We start from the raw sequence: 21,564 nt of genomic DNA, 5'->3' as shown, positions 1-21,564 counted from the left end.
AAGAGGATTAGGTATACAGCTCAGCAGACAGTATCACACAGGATAGGATTAGATGCATGGCTCAGCAGACAGTATCACACAGGAGAGGATTAGATACACAGCTCAGCAGACAGTATCACACAGGGTAGGATTAGATACACAGCTCAGTCAGTATCTCACAGGAGAGGATTAGATACACAGCTCAGCAGACAGCAACACACATGGGAGGAGATACACTGCTCAGAGTCAGCACCACAATGGATAGGATTAGATTACCTCTCCCCCTCCCCACTGATACTTACTTCACGGCTCCTCTGCTGTGCTGTGGACGGCTCAGGGGGCGTGGCCAGACCAGAGAGCAGCACAATGAAAACTATAGTGTCGGGGAGCCGACCGCAGATCTCTATGCCCAGGGCTGCCGTATTTGCAGAGTGTAAGTGTCGTGCAACTACACTTACACTCCTGCAAACCAAAATGGCGGCGCCCAGTGGCTGAAAAAAAAAATTAATAATAAAAAAAATGTTAAAGTTAAAAAAAGGAAATTTGTATGAAAAATTATTGTTTATATAAACAATTATTTTTAATACAAAAAATAAAATGCGGCACCTTTCCTTTAAGCTGCGAATACAGAAAAAACCCATCCAAGAAATTGCTACAATATTAGGAGTGGCAAAATCTACAGTTTGGTACATCCTGAAAAAGAAAGAAAGCACTGGGCAAAAAGACCTGGGTGCCCACGAAGACAACAGTGGTGGATGATCGCAGAATAATCTCCATGGTGAAGAGAAACCCCTTCACAACAGCCAACCAAGTGAACAACACTCTCCAGGAGGTAGGCGTAGCAATATCCAAATCTACCATAAAGAGAAGACTGCATGAAAGTAAATACAGAGGGTTCACTGCACGGTGCAAGCCACTCATAAGCATCAAGAAGAAAAAGGCTAGACTGGACTTTGCTAAAAAAAAAAAATCTAAAAAAGCCAGCACAGTTCTGGAAGAACATTCTTTGGACAGATGAAACCAAGATCAACCTCTACCAGAATGATGGAAAGAGAAAAGTCTGGCGAAGGCGTGGTACAGCTCATGATCCAAAGCATACCACATCATCTGTAAAACACGGCGGAGGCAGTGTGATGGCTTGGGCATGCATGGCTGCCAGTGGCACTGGGTCACTAGTGTTTATTGATGATGTGACACAGGACAGAAGCAGCCGAATGAATTCTGAGGTATTCAGAGACATACTGTGTACTCAGATCCAGCCAAATGCAGCCAAACTGATTGGTCGTCCTTTCATACTACAGATGGACAATGACCCAAAACATAAAGCCAAAGCAACCCAGGAGTTTATTAAAGCAAAGAAGTGGAATTTTCTTGAATGGCCAAGTCAGTCACCTGATCTCAACCCAATTGAGCATGCATTTCACTTGTTAAAGACTAAACTTCAGACAGAAAGGCCCACAAACAAACAGCAACTGAAAACCACCGCAGTGAAGGCCTGGCAGAGCATCAAAAAGGAGGAAACACAGCGTCTGGTGATTTCCATGAGTTCAAGACTTCAGGCAGTCATTGCCAACAAAGGGTTTTCAACCAAGTACTAGAAATGAACATTTTATTTAAAATTATTTAATCTGTCCAATTAGTTGTGGTCCCTTTAAAAACAGGGTGGCACATGTTAAGGAGCTGAAACTCCTAAACCCTTCATCCAATTTTATGTGGATACCCTCAAATGAAAGCTGAAAGTCTAAACTTCAACTGTATCTGAATTGTTTTGTTTAAAATTCATTGTGGTAATGTCTATAACCAAAATTAGAAAAATGTTGTCTCTGTCCAAATATATATGGACCTAAGTGTAGGCGCTGCGCTGGTGATGTATATACAGGTGCTGCGCGGGTGATGTATATACAGGTGCTGCGCGGGTGATGTATACACAGGTGCTGCGCGGGTGATGTATACACAGGTGCTGCGCTGGTGATATATATATATATATATATATATATATATATATATATAAAGTGAAAAAATTGGAACAGCATCAAATTACTACCTTACAAGGCATGCAGAGCTCTTCCGACCAGCAATCCAATGGTCAAAAAGTAATAAACTCAAAAAAAGGAAAAGCAGCACAAAATAATTAAAAAAAAGTGGACTTTAATGCCTGAACGGCGTGGCAACGTTTCGGATGTGTTATCCTTTGTCAAGCCTTGACAAAGAATAACACATCTGAAACGTTGCCACGCCGTTCAGGCATTAAAGTCCACTTTTTTTAAATTATTTTGTGCTGCTTTTCCTTTTTTTGAGTTTATAGATATATATACCGCAGCACGGTGGCACAGTGGATAGCACAGCAGCCTTGCAGCACTGGAGTCCTGGGTTCTAATCCCACCTTGGACAACATCTGCAAAGAGTTTGTATGTTCTCTCCGTGTTTGCGTGGGTTTCCTCCGGGCACTCCGGTTTCCTCCCACATTCCAAAGACATACTGATAGGGAATTTAGATTGTGAGCCCCACATTCCAAAGACATACTGATAGGGAATTTAGATTGTGAGCCCCAACGGGGACAGCGATGAGAATGTGTGCAAACTGTAAAGCGCTGCGTAATTTGTTAGCGCTATATAAAAATAAAGATTATTATTATTATTATTTATTATATATATATATACACACACAGGTGCTGGGCTGGTGATGTATATACAGATGCTGGGCTGGTGATGTATACACAGGTGCTGCGCTGGTGATATATATATATATATATATATATATAGATATATATATATATATATATATATATATATATATACACACACACACACACACACAGGTGCTGGGCTGGTGATGTATATACAGATACAGTTGAAAGTTTGACGCCAGGGGTTGGATGGGTTGCCGGTTACAGGGCTCCCCGACTCATGAGCACTATAGCAGTCACATGGTCTGACCCTATGACTGAAACAACATAAAATATTAAGGGATAAGGACCTCTTAGGAATCAGTAACCAGGTTCAACAGATGCAAAATCTGTATTTCCTACAGCTGTCTATTTGCCTTTCAGGTGTACTACCCGTCCTTTCCCAGCAGCAGGAGTCAGTGCCCCAGTCTGAACTTATACCATAAATGTATCACATGAGACAATACTGAAACCCCTTCTTGCACCTTGGTGTGTACATCATACACAGAAACGTGTATGAGGCGCGCTCAGGAGCTGAGCCCACTCCATACAGGGTACATGCCAGCTGTGTTAGATAGCAGCAAACATATGTCTCTTTATCCCCTGATGAGTCCACAAAGGACGAAACGCGTCAGGAGACGCCATATGTGATTGAGGCAGCAGTTGTTCATCTTACCCTGATGAGGAGAAGCATGGCTTTATATAGGACCCCTCCGAACTGGGTGAGATCTTAGCATCGATATTTTTTGCTCAGCATATTGGTGGTCTTTGGAGCATATTGATATTGAATTTGGTTATGTGACCACTGAGATTTCTTTGGTGTCATTGATCTTGACAGGGGATGCTCATCTTCGTGATGAGGCAGCGTGATCTGATTATGCACACCATAGGCTCTAGTTAAGGTTCATTTGTCTCACTCACTTGCTGCCTGAGTATCAGGGCTGTGGAGTCGGAGTTAGTTTTGGTTGGAGTTGGAGTCGGTAGAAATGTATTTCATAATTGAACTTTCACATGAATTTTATAAATGTTACTCAAATATATATGTTCTATCAAACTATGAACAACAGTGATAAGCAGTTCTGCTGGAGATAGAGACATTTCTTACTTCTTGTGTGTCACTGTTCTCCACTGCCCTTATCTAATCTTATACTTGGTTAACCTCATGCTGCCCCTACTCCCCTACTTACAATGTATGAAACTGAAAGTGAAAATGTGTTGCAAATTCTTAGTAGTAAAGCTCCTCCTCTAGACTAGATGTTTACTAGGTGTGCGTCTTCCAAGCATCTCACAGCTGCTACTCAGAAGAGGAAGACTGTAAGAAGTATTATCCTTTCAACAAACTTTGCATCAGTTAACTGTGAGTACATGAGGAATAACAGTATTACTGACCACTATATCAGTTGTACGACCTGGCAATAATTTTGTACAATTGTTTTTAGGAAAAACAATTGTCATTTGGATTGTGAATGCAGAATTAAAAACCTGAGAATGTCAAAGAAGCGTCACATTAAATCAGCTGTATTTGAACATTTCACCATCACTCAAGATAGAAAACATTATGTCTGTCAGTGTATGACAAATGATCCAGACGAAAACAAATGCTGTGAAGCCAAGATCAGTGCATATTCAGGCAAAGAGATAAAAATGCTACTACCAGAGCTTCTAATCTAAAGAGACATTTACAGCGCTTTCATCCAGAAGTACTGAAAGCAGTGGATGAGAAAGACTGCATCCAAACCAATGAACCAGTGCCCAGCTCTTCCAGCCAAACAAAGGAGCAGAGAACTTTGCAGCCATCAGTTGCAAGATATTTTGTCAGTGACAAAGTTACTGTGACAATGACAGTAGATACATTTGAAAAACAGATCATAGAGCTTGTTGTAAAGGATAGTGTGCCTATTTCATTATTGTCACAACCGGCTTTTATGTGTCTGAATGGGGAAATGGCCTGCAAGCTTGGCGTTTCTCTGGAGAGAGTATTAGAAAATTAGTAATCAAAGAAGCTTTTAAACAAAAGGAAGAACTTAAAAAAACTCTCAAGGGACGCTTTCTGTTTCTTAAAATGGATGCCTGCACACGTCATAGAGTGAACTATTTTGCCATCAATGTCCGATTTGTGACAAAAATGAAATAGTTACCAAGACATTGGCAGTAAAAGACATCAAAGCTCATCACACCAGTGAGTTTCTCCAGGTCTTGGTGGAAAAGGTTCTGCAAGACTATGAACTTAAAAAAGAGCAAGTTCTTTCTGTCGTAACTGACATGCTTCAAATATGATAAGTACTATTAAGCTAATGAATGAGAGTAATGATGGTGACCAGCAGCTAGAAGAACATTCTGGGTCCACAGACACAGAAATGTTTGAAATAGAGGAACACAGTATTGTAACTGAAGAGCAAACTGAAGTTGCTAGATGAACAGCAACATGATAGTTTAGATGATCTTGTTGAAACTGTGTCAATACGTTCTTTCATTCATCACATGCGCTGTGTTGTGCATACGCTACAGCTGGCTATAAGAGACAGTCTGCAAGAAGGACATGCTGCTGCACTGATTGGCAAGGTGAGAAAATTGGCAACTGTTGCCAGAACCCCTAAAGTTGACTCAATTTTGAAGAGACGTGCTGGAAAAGGGGCAATTATTGATCAAGCCACATGATGGGGCAGTACTTACTTAATGATTCAGCGCTTGGTTGAACTGAAAACCTTTCTTGTAGACATGGCTAACCCTCAACTGACGCTAAATGAAAGTCAGTGGAATCAGGTGACTGGGCTGGAAAAATTGCTAGAGCACCCATTTACAGTGACTTAAAAATTACAAGCAGAGGACTTAACTCCAGGTATTTTCTTAAAGGAGTGGAAGAACCTGATGTTTCGCCTGTCCCAAAGAGGAGGGTTAATTGCAAGTGGTATTGCTACATCAATGAAATGGAGATAGGAGCTACTATTACAAAATAACATTCTTTTGGCAGCTGTTTATGTAGACCCAATGCATCGGATTCTTCTAGATGATCAACAGCTAACTAAAGGAAAAGAAGCTCTGTTTGAAATAGCAGTAAGGATGAAAGGGTTGCAGAACAGTCAGGAGGAACAAGAAGAATTTGGTCGTCCTGCCACATCTTCACCCTCATCAACTGATGAAGAATTTAATTTCGAAAAATATTTGGATCACAAGGACCGTGCAAAGCGTTCCTGCATAGAAGAGTCATCCCCATCAAAGAACACAGCCAGTACATTTCAGCAGAATTTTTCATATGCACTAAAAGAAATTGAGAAATTTGACCGTTCATCAAAAATAACAGTGCAACAAGCGATTCCTCTGTATCCTGACATTGTCAGAGATGTTGCCCGAGTGGTTACTGCTTTGCCACCAACCCAAGTTAGTGTAGAGAGGTTGTTCTCTGCTCTCAAAATAATTAGATCAGATTTGAGGGCATCCATGAAGGAGGATCTGACAGAGGCAATACTTTTTCTGAGGACAAATTTATAGATTTCTTCTTATTAACTGCATAACAGTGTTTATTGCATATTTACTTACAAGAGTTTAGAAAAGTTTAGAAAAGCTATTTGCTATATTCTAATTGTATTCTAAGAAATATAGTTTTTGCTCTAAGTGGTCTGATTACTTATACGATGGTGAGAAACTGAATAAGCACGATGTTAATATTTTACAACAGTAAATTTATTGTTACGAATTGGCCATTTATGAAGGAGTCTGAGTCGGAGCTGTAGTCAGAACCTGATAAAATCCAGGAGTCGGAGTCGCAACTGTGGCTTACCGACTCCACAGCCCTGCTGAGTATACTGACTTTTTATTTGTTTAACGTGGCATGTTATGGTCACTTATTATTATAATGAGTCATATTGAAAATATCTCGGTGATATGAAGAGCTTCTTCATTAATAGATGTTCTTTGGGGACTTTTTTGGGGAATAACAAATTTGATCTCATGCATGTTAATTGATGTTTCTACACAGCTGGCAATATTGTTTTATGATAAATGCGTGATGGCAAGAGACATTTGCCCCTAACATACGGGCATATATACTCCTGGTTTAGGAGTTGCTGTTTGTGTGCACATTGAGTATATGCTATTCCCTCCCAACAAGCCACGGTCTAATCTATCCAACAGATAGATTCCAAAAAGGTCTTGGATTTAGTCAGTTTTTATTCACTTTTCCCCACTCTTTGTATGTTGGTATAGGGTTTCCCCAGCACTTTGGTTTTTTATGTAATTATACACCTCACCTTATTTTTTAACCTATCGTACCTAATAAAGGTTAAGTTTTAAATATCCATACGCTCCTTATATCATTTAAATATTTGGATATCTCCTTCCTGCTTTACTGTATTAGTTTAAGACATGTAATTAGAATAAAAATCTACATTTTTTTGCAAGCAAATAATTGTAATAACTAATAAAGCACTGCTATAATTACATATAATTTTCTTAAAATTTTCATTTTATTCACCTTTTTCGTTAAAAAAATTTACAACCTGAACCTCCCCCCCTAGTTTTGGTCCTGGGTACGCCCATGTGATATAGGGTGTGTGCGCAAATATAAAATGAGTGTGTGTTCGCGTGTGTGTATGTATGTATGTATGTATGTATGTATGTATGTATGTATGTATGTATGTATGTATATACAATATATATTATATATATATATATATATATATATATATACACACACACACACATATATATATATATACACACACATACATACACATCTGTCTATCTATAATAATAATAATATCTATCTATACACACACACATATACATACATCTATTTATATAAGTGCCTTGTAATGTTTTAATTTCCTGTTCTGTCCAGATGTCACCGTATCCCAGAATTTCAAGCAGAGGAAGTTCACCAACCGCCATATTGGGACACCCAAGTGATGGGTATCTCAATATGGAAACTGCTGCTGGTACCAACCTATTGCGTGGTACCACCAGCAGAACACCGTCACGAACACGCCGCCACTGGAATCAGCTGAATGATTCACTGACTGCCGCCATCTTTGTACAGGAGGCGCGCTTGCGCAGTTTTAATGTGACCGCCGCTATCTGTCTGCACAAAGATGGCGGAGGTCTGATTTACTGCACCTGCGCAAATTACGCGCAGGTGCAGTGAATCATTCGACTGATCCTGGCGGCAGATGCATAACGTGTCTACAGGCAGAGGAAGCCGGTCACATTAAAGGGGTTTTCCCATGAACAAAAGTTCATTTTAAAAATTGACTGTGTCTGACCGTGTACGGAGCATATCACATCTCCTGGGCAGGGGAGGAAGCAAAATACAATACTGACATTACAGCAGGGGATCACAGTGGATTCATTTTGTCAGGTAAAATAATTCACCAACTGTTTTTAAAAAATATTTTACCTGACAAAATGTATCCTCTGCGATCTCCTGTTGTAATGTAAGTATTGTCTTATGCTTCCTCCCCTGCCCAGGAGCTGTGGTATGTTCGGTACATGGTCAGACACAGACAATTTTTTAAAGTGAACTTTTGTTTGAGGGAAAACCTCTTTAAAAGCAAATATCAACGCCAACATGGCTCCTCCTAAAAAGTACGCCAATGACAATGAAAGGAAAGCAGCAAAGGCACAACGTCAAAAACAACAAAGGGCAAATGAGAGTCTTGAAGAGAAACAGCATCGCCGGGACAAAAACAATGCATATAAGTGTAGGCGTCAAGCACGAGTCCCCTGATGCAAAAGTCATTAGATTACCGCAGGATGCCATTAGGCAACAACAGCGCCGCATGCCTGTCCCCATTGTAACATTACCGCCCCATATACACACAAACACACACACACACACACACACATACCCTTTTTAATTCTGTTAAGAAATGGTTAAAGATTCCACAAAGGCAAAAAAAAAACCAAGCCAGCTTTCAGTCTCCCCTTATTGGGATTTATTTAAGGAACTGGCCTCAAAGGGGATGTCTGGGCCGTTTTTGCCATTTTTTTCCTTTAGGGTGTTGGTATTCGTTATCTTTTGCTATATCACACTTCCATGGACGTGGTGATACAGGATATGATTTTATTTTTTGGACAAAAAGAAGGTGCTTCAAGTTCTTAAATTATTTTTTTTCTAGATTTAGATTTTTTATTTATTTTCAACTTTAGCTTTATTATTAAGGGACTTTTTAGAACAACAATCAAACAATCAGTGGTTATATTACAATACTGGCAAACGTTGGGTTGTGCGTCACAGAAAGACCGAGATGGCAGCAGTAGGGGCTTTCATGGCTAAGGCTGCCATGACAGCCCATCAGCGTCCTGCGATGAGAGCTGGTGTGCATGTGAATTGGCAAACGAGTCATCCAATTAACAGCAGAGTTTAAATTGTTAAATAGAAGTGATTGGAGCATGCTCTGGTCACTGCTGTGACACATCTGCGCAGCTAAGCACTGTGCAAGTTCAGCTCCTGGTGACCTGACGTACGATGATTATTACATTTTACATCGAGAAGAGGTAAAACCGTCATAGTGAAATGTTGTTCCATACAGCAATGACAAAACTAATGACACAAAGATAAGCACCATACTCTACACAAAGAGGAAAAATAATCAATTTGGTGCTATTTGCCTCCCAAATAAACCCGTCTTTTAGGACTTGTGCCATATTTATTGTTTTACACTTTCTGCTCTTTGTCCAACAAGGAGGTATGATCTAAGCTGCGACACTACGCAAGGAAAAGCACCATATTTTGAAACAAAATTTTGGTACAAACTAGGTTACCTAATAGTTGGTGAGAACAGACTAGACAGTCAATAGATTCACCAAATTTATCATATGACATGAATTTACTAGGAGGAATTTGGCCTCTTTTAAGACTGAAGCCCCATCATTGCATTTGCGTCATCCTTATTCTATTGATGCCTCTCTTTTGAATTTGCTTGACTGTTTTCATTTTTTTCCCCACTTTGTGGATGGAGATTAGCAATTCCAGATGTTTTCACCTGATTCATCAATTGTGACTTTTAAAAAGTCAGGAAATTTAGCGCAACTCCACTCCAGTCTCCCAGATGTACTTCGGCATCATTTTGCAAACATGTGACTTCTGACACGAAAAGGTTGCAAAAACAGTTCAAGACAGAAAAAAAAAACACAACAACAAATTCTTGACTATACGCCAAGATCATGAATCGCGCGTGCAAAAAAACGACAACTAATACAAGACAAAGAAAAAAATAGCTTTAAAAAAAAAACAAAAACAAAACACAAATAGTCCCTGAGTCCTAGTTAGCACTGTCTAAGAAAGAGACAGTATTGATAAATCCGCACCAAAGTCTGTAAATTCAAAAACATTAGATTTTATTTTGCTCTGATTTTTTTATTACCACACTTGGGGCCCAATTGATCAAAGCTTTTATGCTAATATTCTAATATAAAAAGCCTTGAAAATTTGCATAATTTTGGCACAACGCGAGGCTGCGCTAAAATTTGGTGACACTTGCACTTCTCACGCAATTTATGCCCAATTCCAATAAAGTGAGAGGAGCTGGAGTGAGACAGCGACATGGCGGCTGCAGTTTGCCAACTTCGTGATGCGCTGCAGAGTTCGTTATGCCACAAATCTTATTCTAGCTAGGACTAGAGTAGGATTTCTGTTGAGGCACACACATCGCCCCTCATCAATACCGGTTTGAACAATGCCGGTCTTGAGGAATTGGGCCCTTAATCTGAAGAGTGTAAAATGAATCCGCAGGATATTCCCCGCTTCCGATTCACAAATTTGTGTAAACTTATTTCATTAGTCCATGTAAGGTGCTCCGTAAAAAATTATGTCATACTATCAATTCACTAAGAAACCTACAAGGCAAGGATCAGAAACCTGCATTTCTGGACTACTGCAGATTGCAGAGTCTGGCTATAAGGCCACATTCACACGTTCAGTATTTGGTCAATAACTGTAAGCCAAAAACCACAAGTGGAACAGAAAGTAATAGTATAATAAAAACACGTCACCCCTTCTGTGTTTGGCTTACAAATACTGATGTAAAGTACCGACCAAATCCTGAACGTGTGGACGTGGCCTTAGGCATGCCCCTTTGTCATTCATGTATTCATATGAGAAATATTTTTCCCTACTAAATATTTGTTGGTAGTGGTTAAAGATAAAACCGATCAATGTACATAAATTCAATTCAGTTCCATGTAAATCAGCCCTGATGACCTAACGGGGTGAAACCTCACATAAGAGGCATGATTTTTACTCACGTCACAGAGGCAGGCCCAGCGTGAGGTTACAGAGTGGATAAAGTCCAGTCACAAGTCTCGGCAATTTCTGCAGAAGGAAAAGAAAAAAAAGTTAAAACAAGTCATGACCCTTTTATGAATGTTTGGCTGACAGTTTTACCTTCACACTGCCTGCATGGACTCACATGTTACATGCATACGTGTGGCATTTGGTCTGAGGGAGCTCAACACAAATACCCCCAAAAGAAGGGAAGGAAAGCATCATCTAACCAACCATACCATGCACACAACATAAGAGTAAAAACACATACAATGGACCGAAATTTTAGAACATGCCATCCTACATTTATAATGTGTTTTTACCAGAAAGACAAAATGAGAATACTTACTATGCTCTGTACAAACAACTATTGCCGATGTGTACAGAGTGTTAGAGCTGAATGAACGGCGCTCTACCGGTCTTATGATCCTACATATTTTCTAATGTCTTAGTATTAAATAGAAATCCTAGGCCGCGGTATAATATAGGTCTCTTTGCATTAACATTAACATGCATAAAAAGTGCAGCTGTCCGGACAGATGGGATGGGAACGTATTAGAAATATTGTGCAGCCAGTGATTTAAGACAATGAGAACATCACTTGTGTTTAACTCCATGTATTCAGCTGAATTAATCAAATCGGCCTTAAAGTAAGAAACAAAATCCCAGATTCAGATAAGCACCATCCCTTGAAAAAGTATTTGCTTCTGGTGGCTATAGGTTTCTGCAGCACATTAATGATCCAGTAAGGAGTATGTGAAAAAAAACCAAAACCCTCAAACAATCTTTTGACCCTAAAAATGTACACGCCATGGTTATCCTTGGTTTATAAGGCAAAAAAAGATACAAGAAAAACAGCTTTTTATAGGAATATTTATTGCTTGTATACAATAATTTTAAACGTGTAGTGGGAAACACCCTTCAAAATGATTTGATATGTTTTATCATTTCTTATTACAACAATTTCTGCATATGGCCTGCCCAATTGACATGGGTAACAGAACTTTAAATGACAAAACTCTGTTCCTTGTAAAGTGGTGGTCTCTAGAATTCCCCAGAAAAAGCTAATGATGCGAAACCCAGAGTTGGGCTAGAATTTGGAGTCCTGCAATTCCCTTATCTTCCTTTCATTGCCAATATAGAAATAACGGCTTCTAGATCCCACCAAGCTAAGGTAGGCGTCTCAAAAATAGTTTAGCTATGCTGTCCCACAGTAATGAATGGGATTTATGCAAAGCGCATTGTGCAGCAACACTCGGCTCTTTTATGTTATATGCATGGGGATAGAGAAGACATTTACTTTCTACGTTAAGACAACCAGTTTAATTGTATTCTAGCAGAGTAATAAAACACTACAAAATTTCACTTGCCATTGCCTTGTTCACATTCTAGTCCAATCCATAATGATTTCTCAAATACGAGTCACTAAACATTGATCCCGATTAATATTTAAGCTGGATTTTGATTCTATGTTCCCCTGCATCTTATTTGACCCACTTTGCATGTTACAGATTGGGGACAATCCAGATCTCATTAGGTCTGCCAGATTATGGTTATTGCTAAAATGAAGAAGCAGACGTAAGACGTGCTGTGCCACCAGCTATAAGGACATTACATCTGGCCCCACAGCATCTTGGTAAATCACTGCTGGGATAAACATTGATATTCGAGCTGGAGCCTGCATGCCAAACGCCACATTAATCTTGGGATTTGAGGCTTAGGCCTGTGAGTTGATACACTCCTTGGGGGTAAAGGTTAGAACTATAATAGATTGCGAAGAGAGGAAACCAGATTTGTGTCTTAATGATAATGGAGCATGAGGAAAGGACATTTCATTAGAGGAAAACAGGAAGGTGTGAGGCAGAAGAGAGATCTGTGACATTAGCTGGGTTCTGGCTATTAGGCATCCAGAGCGTCGTGTTATTTGCCTACAGACGTTGGCCTTTTCCTTGTTCTTACAGTACAGTTGCAGATTATTTGATTATACCATTTCATAAAAGCAATTTAGCCTTGTATTAAATACCTCAGGTCAATGAGAGGTGGACTTATCTACAAGGGTCTCATTCTGGAGAACCGCTTGCTTCTAAGTCATCTGTCTTAAACATGGGAGCGGTTAGTGATTTTTTATTTTTTTTTATATATATATATACCGTAATCTTGATAAAAAAAAAAATAAAAATGAATTTTGCAAAGTCGAAAGGTCACAGATTTTTTTTTTTGTTTTTACCCTACCTAGACAGGAAAGAAAATGGAAGGCGAGGACATGTATCCATATAAAACGCAGGCAGCGAAATAGCTACAACTTAACAGTACCAAAAAAAACCCCTTTATATCAGCTTTTAATAATTGGGGTTGTAGGTACACCACAAAGACTATTTGAGGGCATTCTAAAAGAGACTTTAAATTATTAACATTAAGTGTAGGAACACGCTTTATACTACAGCTCGATGGCTATGTGCCAGGTAATACCAAGAGGAAAAGTATAGTGCGACTTGACTTACACAATCGAGACATGGCTTCATTTTCTTGCTATGAAGGACATCACTAATCACCACTTAACTAATGTGAAACATCTTCTCAGAAATGTATCATATGAGCGATAAATTGAGCAAAAATCATGGCAAACTGCAACAAATAGTTCCCGCTGATCTTCCACCGGTTAGCCAAAGCCACAGTTTGGTTTTAGCCTTACAGCCACAGTAGATGGTATCAGGGAAGATGGCTCTGATGAGCAGAAATAGTAACTCAGTGGAAATAACATTAGGTTGAACTTGGAGTAGCATCTGCAGTTTCTCTATGCCCATTTCAGAAGGCACCCCAACACAAAATATCAACACAAATGGATTTTCTGGGAGGGGATACCTAGCTGAGGTCAAGTCTCTAGAGCACTGAAGGTAACCTGATGTGAAGAGACTCTGAACTAATAGGCTCTATTTCTGTGACTTCGATGAGACCAAAGTTATTTTCTCCCATAGCTTTCTACTCTTCATTCATCCAACAGGCTCGGCTCCAACCATCCATCAGGCCCTAAAAATGCGTACAGCAAAACCTCAACACTTAGCTCCCATTTTATTAAGTCTTGCAATAAACACTCAATATGCTGGAGAGGGTCACTTGGAAAATGAGCTTTATATTCCACTCTGAAGAATATTAAACACCCCTAAACAGTTCCCCATGTAGCATATGTTTCTGGAAGTCCTCAGAAGAGGGGTTGTGTTCGGAAAAAGTAATGAAGGGATTTTTTTTTCTTAACTACTGTCAGTAAACCCGCCGAAGAACTACAGATCTCATCAAACTTTGCAACAAATGGAGATTTCATGAGAGACAAACGTCTATAGACACTTGTGAGACAGGCAATAAAAAGTGCCATAAAAATCAATACAGACCGAGTAAAAAAAGTTGTCGAAAGCTGCAAAGTCTTGGGTGCATTGGGTACCTGGGATCTGTCCAGCCTAGCTTTATGCCAAGAGTGTGATCTGTTGAAATACTCAGACATTAATCTCTATCAATATCGCCCATAAAAAATATTTTATTTATAATTTACTGGTATGTACTTACCTACTGTGCTTTTTTATGTGTAAAAAAAATGTAATTCCATATTAAATTACTAAACATTAAAAGGGCCAACAGCCCAAAACACCGTGCCTGCGAATTGAGATACTGATTTGGATGATATCCTTAGTCATATTGCACGACTTGTTAAAGGGTTGATTGTGACTTGTAGAATCGCTGCTTCCAACAGGTGGCGCTATAGAGTTTAAGTCATCTTTTTCTCTGAGGAGGCGATTTGCATATTAAACATAAAAAGGATTTTCCAGGATTTCCTTCTATAAAATCCTATTCCTACGACTAAGGGCATAGTGTACACCAGGAACATGTAAGGTTTTATCCTCATGATGAATCCTCCTGTTTTTAAATTAATTTCTAATAAAAAGATTAATTTTATGGATGGACGTGCCGGAAAATTATTTTTTCTTCAGTTCTACAATAGCTGAGCTTCTTCAGCAGGAATTGGCACCCATACATCAACTTTCCTAAACGATATTGGTATGGGGAGCTTCTTTATTTCTTTTTTCATTAAAAAATATATACATACACACACCATATGCTATTCTTTGGCTATCCAATTAAGGGCAGATTCACACATCTATGTTTTGTGGGCTGGACTGCGATGCACGAACCAGCCATGGGTCTCCTGGTCCATACTCGATAGACTCAAAGGCATGTTTTAGACCAGTGTTCCCCAACTCTGGTCCTCGAGAGCCACCAACAGGTCATGGTTTCAGGATCCCCTTTGTATTGCACAGGTGATAATTACATCACCTGGCCAGGCAAGCATTTAATCACCTGTGCAATACTAAGGAAATCCTAAAAACATGACCTGTTGGTGGCTCTCGAGGACCGGAGTTGGGGAACACTGTATTAGACCATCAAGTTCATTTTAGGAGACCAGAGGATAGTCCATGATAGACTCAAAGGCATATATTAGACGATCAAGTTCATTTTAGGAGACCAGAGGATAGTCCATGAATCGTGGTCCATACACTGACTACAAAACATGGATGCTGGAATCTGGCCCAAAAGTTAAACAGATAGGTTTTGAGACTCCTCCAATTTTGGATGTCAGAGCAGAAACTATGCTGTCTGTAGTCAGTCGAGCAAACACTCCACAGCTATAGAGGATAACGATGCAAAACAAATTCTAAAACTATGTTGCATTGCCTTAACAGCATAATCACGATTAAAAGGGTTTTAGCCCATACACATACAAAATAACCAAAATCCATCATAAAAGCGCATGCTTGGATTAGCAAAGCAAGTCTTCTGCCATAAAGAGAAGGCTTAATACCACCGATGGATATCACTAATAATAATTATCCCGAAGAGGAAAAGATTACCGTAGTCATTAATGAGAATCTGTCGCCATGAAATATCTCTGAACTCACCTTTACAACTTCGAAGTAAGGGTCTGTGTGTAGACTGAACAAGGGCAGCACTAAATAACTGCATTTGCCAATCGGTGGTCGTTTTTCTCGCCTGTTTACATAGGCAGGCTGCAGTAAATGATGCACACTGAACAGCCTGTAATAGGCTGCCATTGGTCTTGAAGGGTTATTGTGAAACGAGCAATATTAAGAACCCTCGTTCACTATAATCTTTTAGTGTAAAAGCAGCTTAAAGCAACTACACAGGATTTAACAATTATTTACCTGCAGATTACCAGTATGTACAGCTTATAGGTAAATGTCCCGTGCCATGTAATGTAATGTAATGCATCACCGGACTCCTAGAAGGACAGCGGGAGTCCTAGATCATCAATTAGCATACAGAACCCAGGACATTATCTGTCTTACTGTGGGTAGACTGAAGGTGAGTTCAGAGACCAGGATTACATCCTCGCAATCTGTGTCCCTCCAGGTATTCACACAACTATAGGAGGGTAGTTATAGGCTGTTTTTCACAGTGACGGATTCTTTTTCAATAATGTGGGCAAATAATGGCCAATAACCTGTACACAGTGTGGCCGAGAGATAATAGTTCAATCACATGGAGGAAATGTATTGATTTCTGTAGTGAAATTTACAGTGAGGAGATAATTTATCAGCTATATCAAAGAATGTTCACAAACTGAGAGACTTCATTCTGGAACACATGCCAAGAAAATCTAATACTCAAAAGCCAATTCAAGGGGGATGAAACCCAGACGAAAACCAGAAACAGAATTTTAGGATTACAAAGAAACCAAAATTGCAAGGAAGGTCACCTAAAATCAGTTTATCTATTTGGCAAGCTCCTAATAATCATGGAGGCTTCCAGGTCCGAACTTGTTCTTTTACTTCCTGGCCACTCTTTTAGTGTACTCCCACTGGTGGTCGCCATTGTTCTACCAGAAGCATTGATGGGGACCTATAAGGTTTAACTAACCTACTCTATAGATTTTATACATTCTCATCAGCGTCAATCCCTCTTAAGACAATAGGTAGTGTTGGGCAATAGCACAGAATATATTTAGGTGCTCGGATAAGCCATTAGTTTCGCCTACAGTGCCGTTCTGGTTAAATCCTCACCTTCCACATTTACACTCTTTGCCTGATGTGGTCCTCTCTCTGGGCAAGGTGCAGTGTCAAATTCACTTTCCATGTTTTCTCAGATACTTGTGAAATGCTCACTTTTCAGGATTTCCAAACTAGATATGGGGTTCCTGATACCACTTACATACAACTTCGTCATGCAGTCCATGCACAGTTTGGAGTTGCTCCAGCGCCCCTAGGCTTTTCAAAACTTATGTGAAATGGGTGGCAGATATACTAGTCTTGATGGAGAAATGGTGGGATGCGGAAGATGCTCTTTATTCCTCAGTGGTGCGTGCTAGGGACTGTTTGATCTGGCCAATTTTTCCATACAGAGTTTATTATACCCCAGAGAGGTTTAGGAAGTTTGGGTGGCTATGAATAATATAGGTTTTCATTCATAAACGGAGGTGGGCTCTTTTCTGCTCTCAATTTGGTCTGGTCCAAAAATTCTTCCATTCTGGTCTGAGCTAATACTGTTCAAGAACATTCTGAATTCCCTACGGTGTTGTCCCCTAAAGTGAGAGTACTGGGTATTATAGATGAGTTATTGACGGGTCCTTCCATAGAATTTTGTTTCAGATTCCTTTTTTTCTGAGCTAGAAAAATAATTATAATGGCATGGAAATTCATGTAAGTCCCCTGTATGCTTCACTGTCTGCAATTTTACAGTCAACAAATATATTCCACTATATAAGAGTGCTCTAGATGAAGAGAAGTTCTTATAAATTAGATAAGGTATGGGGATGGTGGTCAGCAATAGCCGACACTACCCAATAGGATTCCCAGCAGGGCTCTCTGCATCTTTAAAGCCATCATATGTCGGTATCAGCAGAGGGAGGTGGGTGGCCCAGAGGAAAGGTATAACTGGGTGTAGTGAATGAGCTGGTATTGAGGAGTGTATGGGTACATGAGTCTTGCATCTTTTCTATGCTATTCACAATATTGATCTTGAGTTTGAAGTATGTTATTGACATTACTATACTCCGGTCTTGGAAGTGTTTAAATAACCTTCCACATTCTTATTGAAGTGCTTTCAATGAACATGGTCATTGATGATAGTTATTACATCATTTGTACATTTCTATTGGTTGCTGTTGTTTATTATGTTGTGTTAAATTGGAAAATAAAGCCTTAAATGAAACAAAACAAGGACAGCAAAGTGAAATACATTGCATGGAGCCAATTGCAGTGAATATGTTCGCACATGTTTAGTACACAAAAATAAAACCAAGTAACCTGTTTGGGTTTGCCACATGCATATCTCCATAGTCTCTTTAGGAGATCAGATAAGGTGTCGTCTTTGTTATATTCCTTGCTGCCTTCACATAACTAAAACCCACATTAAACTAGTCAAACCCAATAATGGCAGATACATCTAGCAAAGGCCAAATATGTACCCCACACAAACTCAGACATTTTAAAAGTGCTGGGGAAAGGATATTGACATGACTTCAATTATGCTATTTAAGGCTAGGAAGTGTAATATTCTGCAATGGCCGAGTCAATCACCAGATCTCAATCCCATCGAGCATGCATTTTAAAGCATTTTCCCACGAACAAAAGTTCATTTTAATCAATATATTTTGGAACAACAATAAGTTCCACTATTGGATATGTATAAATAAAACATCCCTGTGCGGAGATAATCTTATACATGTGCCCCTGCTGTGTGCTGTGTAATGGCTGTGTCTGACCGTGCAGGGACATGCTCATTCTTTCTGTGAGGTAAAGCATTTCCCTGCCTGTTTTAAACAAAGTTTTATTTCAAAGAAAGAATCATCTGTGATCTCATGCTGTAATATTTGTATACTCTTGCTTGCATTCTCCCCTGCCCAGGATATGTGATATGATCAGATTATGTCCTGGTCAGACACAGCAATTACACAGCGGGCACATTTATAAGATTATCTCAGCACAGGAACATTTTTTTTAGACACATCCAATTGTGGAAATTATTATTATTCCAAGATGTATTGATTCAGATGAAATCTTGTTCTTGGGAAAAAACCCTTTAAGACAAAACTTAAAGGGGTTGTTGGGGCTGTCTGTGTACCTAGGATGCAGAATGCTGATGGTGTGTAATATAAACTGTCAGCATGGTGTCCTAGGTATCACACCTATTCATGTGAGCAGCTCTTTCCGGATTCTGGAGGAGCTGCTCATTCCCTGACAACAGTTTTCCTGTATGGCAGAGACAGTTGTAGCCACCTCCAGTCTCTACCTGACTCTACCCTTCCTGCTCCAGCCTCCTGCAGCACACAGTGTGAGGCAGCAGGGGAATGACTCAGCTGAATGGACGAACCAGGAAGGAAAAGGCTTTTACATAAAAGAGAGTATAATGTGCTGTGTGCATCCATCCATCAACATCAACTGTAACAGCAATGACTGCAAAATCAGACTACATAGGGTTTGTTTGTAGTCTGTTACCATGGAAACATAAGCTCTTGACAAAAGTTGCTTGAATAAAACATGAAATATTTGTAAATTATACAAGATAAAAAATAAAAAAACAGAAAAATAAGTAAATCATCAATGTTTTATCCTGCTATTATAATAGCAAACACATACTATATAGCACATCCATATGAACGCAGTCGCCATTAAAAAAACAAACAGCACCTCTGTAGAACAACGTGACTGTAAATTATTCTGGCCCATTTAAAGACAAACTGCTCAGTGTACTATGGTATGCAGAGTAAATTGTGAAACTCCACAGGAAGACATGTTATAGGATGGTCGCATACCAATGTACACACTCGGGCAGCTAAAAATAAGCCACAATGTCACAAGACCAGATTTACACTGCTTACTGGCTGCATGCAGTCATTAACATGTATTTTAGAATAACTCACACATCTCCATGAAAAGTAAAAGCTTTTATCCCTATAGACAAAAAATGCCAAAATATAAAATGTATGTAAATTGGGACAACAATTAAGATTTTGTTGTTTCGGCTGATTACAAGGCCTTCCATCAGAACAGTGGGACCTTCTCAAAAATAGTGTCATGGCGCTGTGGTAAAGCACTGTCGTCCAGGGGATATGAGCGCCATAAACAGCTCTGTATCGCAGACATGTACAAGGCAAGGGAGAGAAGAATGGGCACTCTATAATCCCACCCTTCCCCCCCCAGGAAGATCACGTGCTGCTGGGTTTCACTAGATTATTTTTACCCTATGTTGGAAATCATATTTGGTCATCAACATCTGACTCCTCTGCCTACACTGTATTTAACACCTTGCACACTTGTATTAAAACAACAAACTTACTACCCACACCAACAAAGTAGAGCGCTGAAAAGCTAAGAAGCATGACAAATTACCAAATTACTTATTCTGTAGGAGTCTAGTGAGCACGTTCTTTAATAGAACTGCCATAGCCGATAACAAGGGCAACGTGCAAGGAAAGTGAAAGAGATAAGCTGAGGGGAAACAGAAGTGTAAACCACAAGGAATATGCAGGCCCCGATCACTCAGCAAGGGGAATCACTAACAGGGTCCGGCCATGAATAGAGAAGTTACAAGAGAAATGAAAATGCTGCTCCTTCTCTGCAATTTAGAGAACCAGCTGTATCCTCCGCTCAACCCACCTACAGCACAGTATCCTGCCCGGTACTGCCACCGACATAGATTCTGCTATCATATAAAGAAAAGGGCAAAAGGTGAAAAGGGCTTTCTGCTGACTTAGCTCAAAACACCCCGAATCACAGTATGGATCTTGAATAACCAGCAGTTCTGACGTATGGAAATGTAGACTATGGTTGCAAAATAATACCGCATATCTGATCTGCCATACCCTGGAGAGGCCACTAAACAGTGTACAAAGCTGTGCTGTTCTGCTCTGTACATAGACTATATCCAGCTGCTGTCAAAGCTGGTCACAGCTGATCAGAGGGGTGCCAGATCCCCCATATCTGAAGTTGATAACCTATCCCAATGAGAAGTAGGAGATAACATTTAAAGATATAAAAAGAGGGGGTTACAAATTCCTGAGCTTAAAGGGAACCTGTCAGCTGATACTTACTGCTCAAACCATGGGGAGCATGCATCAGTAACTCGGTGCACGATCAAAGCCATGCAGGCCCCGGCTGTCATACCAACCCAATTGTACACTATGATCACATTACACGGGGAGAGGGTGATGGGTGCCCACAATGACAATGGGATCGAAAGAGTGAACACCATGTATGAGACAAACTCAGCCGACTAGTACATCTCATGTCAGGAAGGGGTTAAAGTATATTTCACACAAAACATTTACATTGCCCTTATGCCCATGAGTTACAACTATATCTTCTGGCAATAGCAGTTTAATATGTCCAGAAATATATTCTGATGCTCTAAAACTTGTCAAATATATTTTTCTCTTAAGTGGCTGGTTCCGCTTAATCAGCATTCTAGCAGCACTATATGTGCTGGTTTTCCTTTTCCCATTCCAGCCTACATTGCAACAGTCAACATCCCATGGCTTGTCTTCCCTGAACAAAATGACAGTTTATTATACCTGCAGCTAAAAGGGTTTGTGAAGTGAAGGGTGGTGAGCAGTTTATCAGTCCCTGATGGAGACACAGTCTTGTAGGTGAAGTTG

The 21,564-nt window shown here is 39.8% G+C and overlaps 1 protein-coding gene across 2 annotated transcripts in view; it reads right to left on the bottom strand.

Moving 5' to 3' along the window:
• Positions 1–21,564, bottom strand: part of LOC143765454 (signal transducer and activator of transcription 5B) — a 272,423-nt gene that overhangs the window by 96,796 nt on the left and 154,063 nt on the right. For both annotated transcript variants that reach the window (XM_077252132.1, XM_077252133.1), the window contains exon 2: positions 10,886–10,952. The gene's annotated coding sequence lies outside the window, so the exon portion shown is untranslated. The remainder of the gene's footprint in view (positions 1–10,885; positions 10,953–21,564) is intronic.

This window comes from Ranitomeya variabilis, chromosome 4 (assembly GCF_051348905.1).
Source record: "Ranitomeya variabilis isolate aRanVar5 chromosome 4, aRanVar5.hap1, whole genome shotgun sequence".
In the NCBI taxonomy this organism is placed as follows: domain Eukaryota; kingdom Metazoa; phylum Chordata; class Amphibia; order Anura; family Dendrobatidae; genus Ranitomeya; species Ranitomeya variabilis.
The sequence above is the reverse complement of the archived record's forward strand: the minus strand, read 5'-3'. Positions and strand labels throughout refer to the sequence as shown.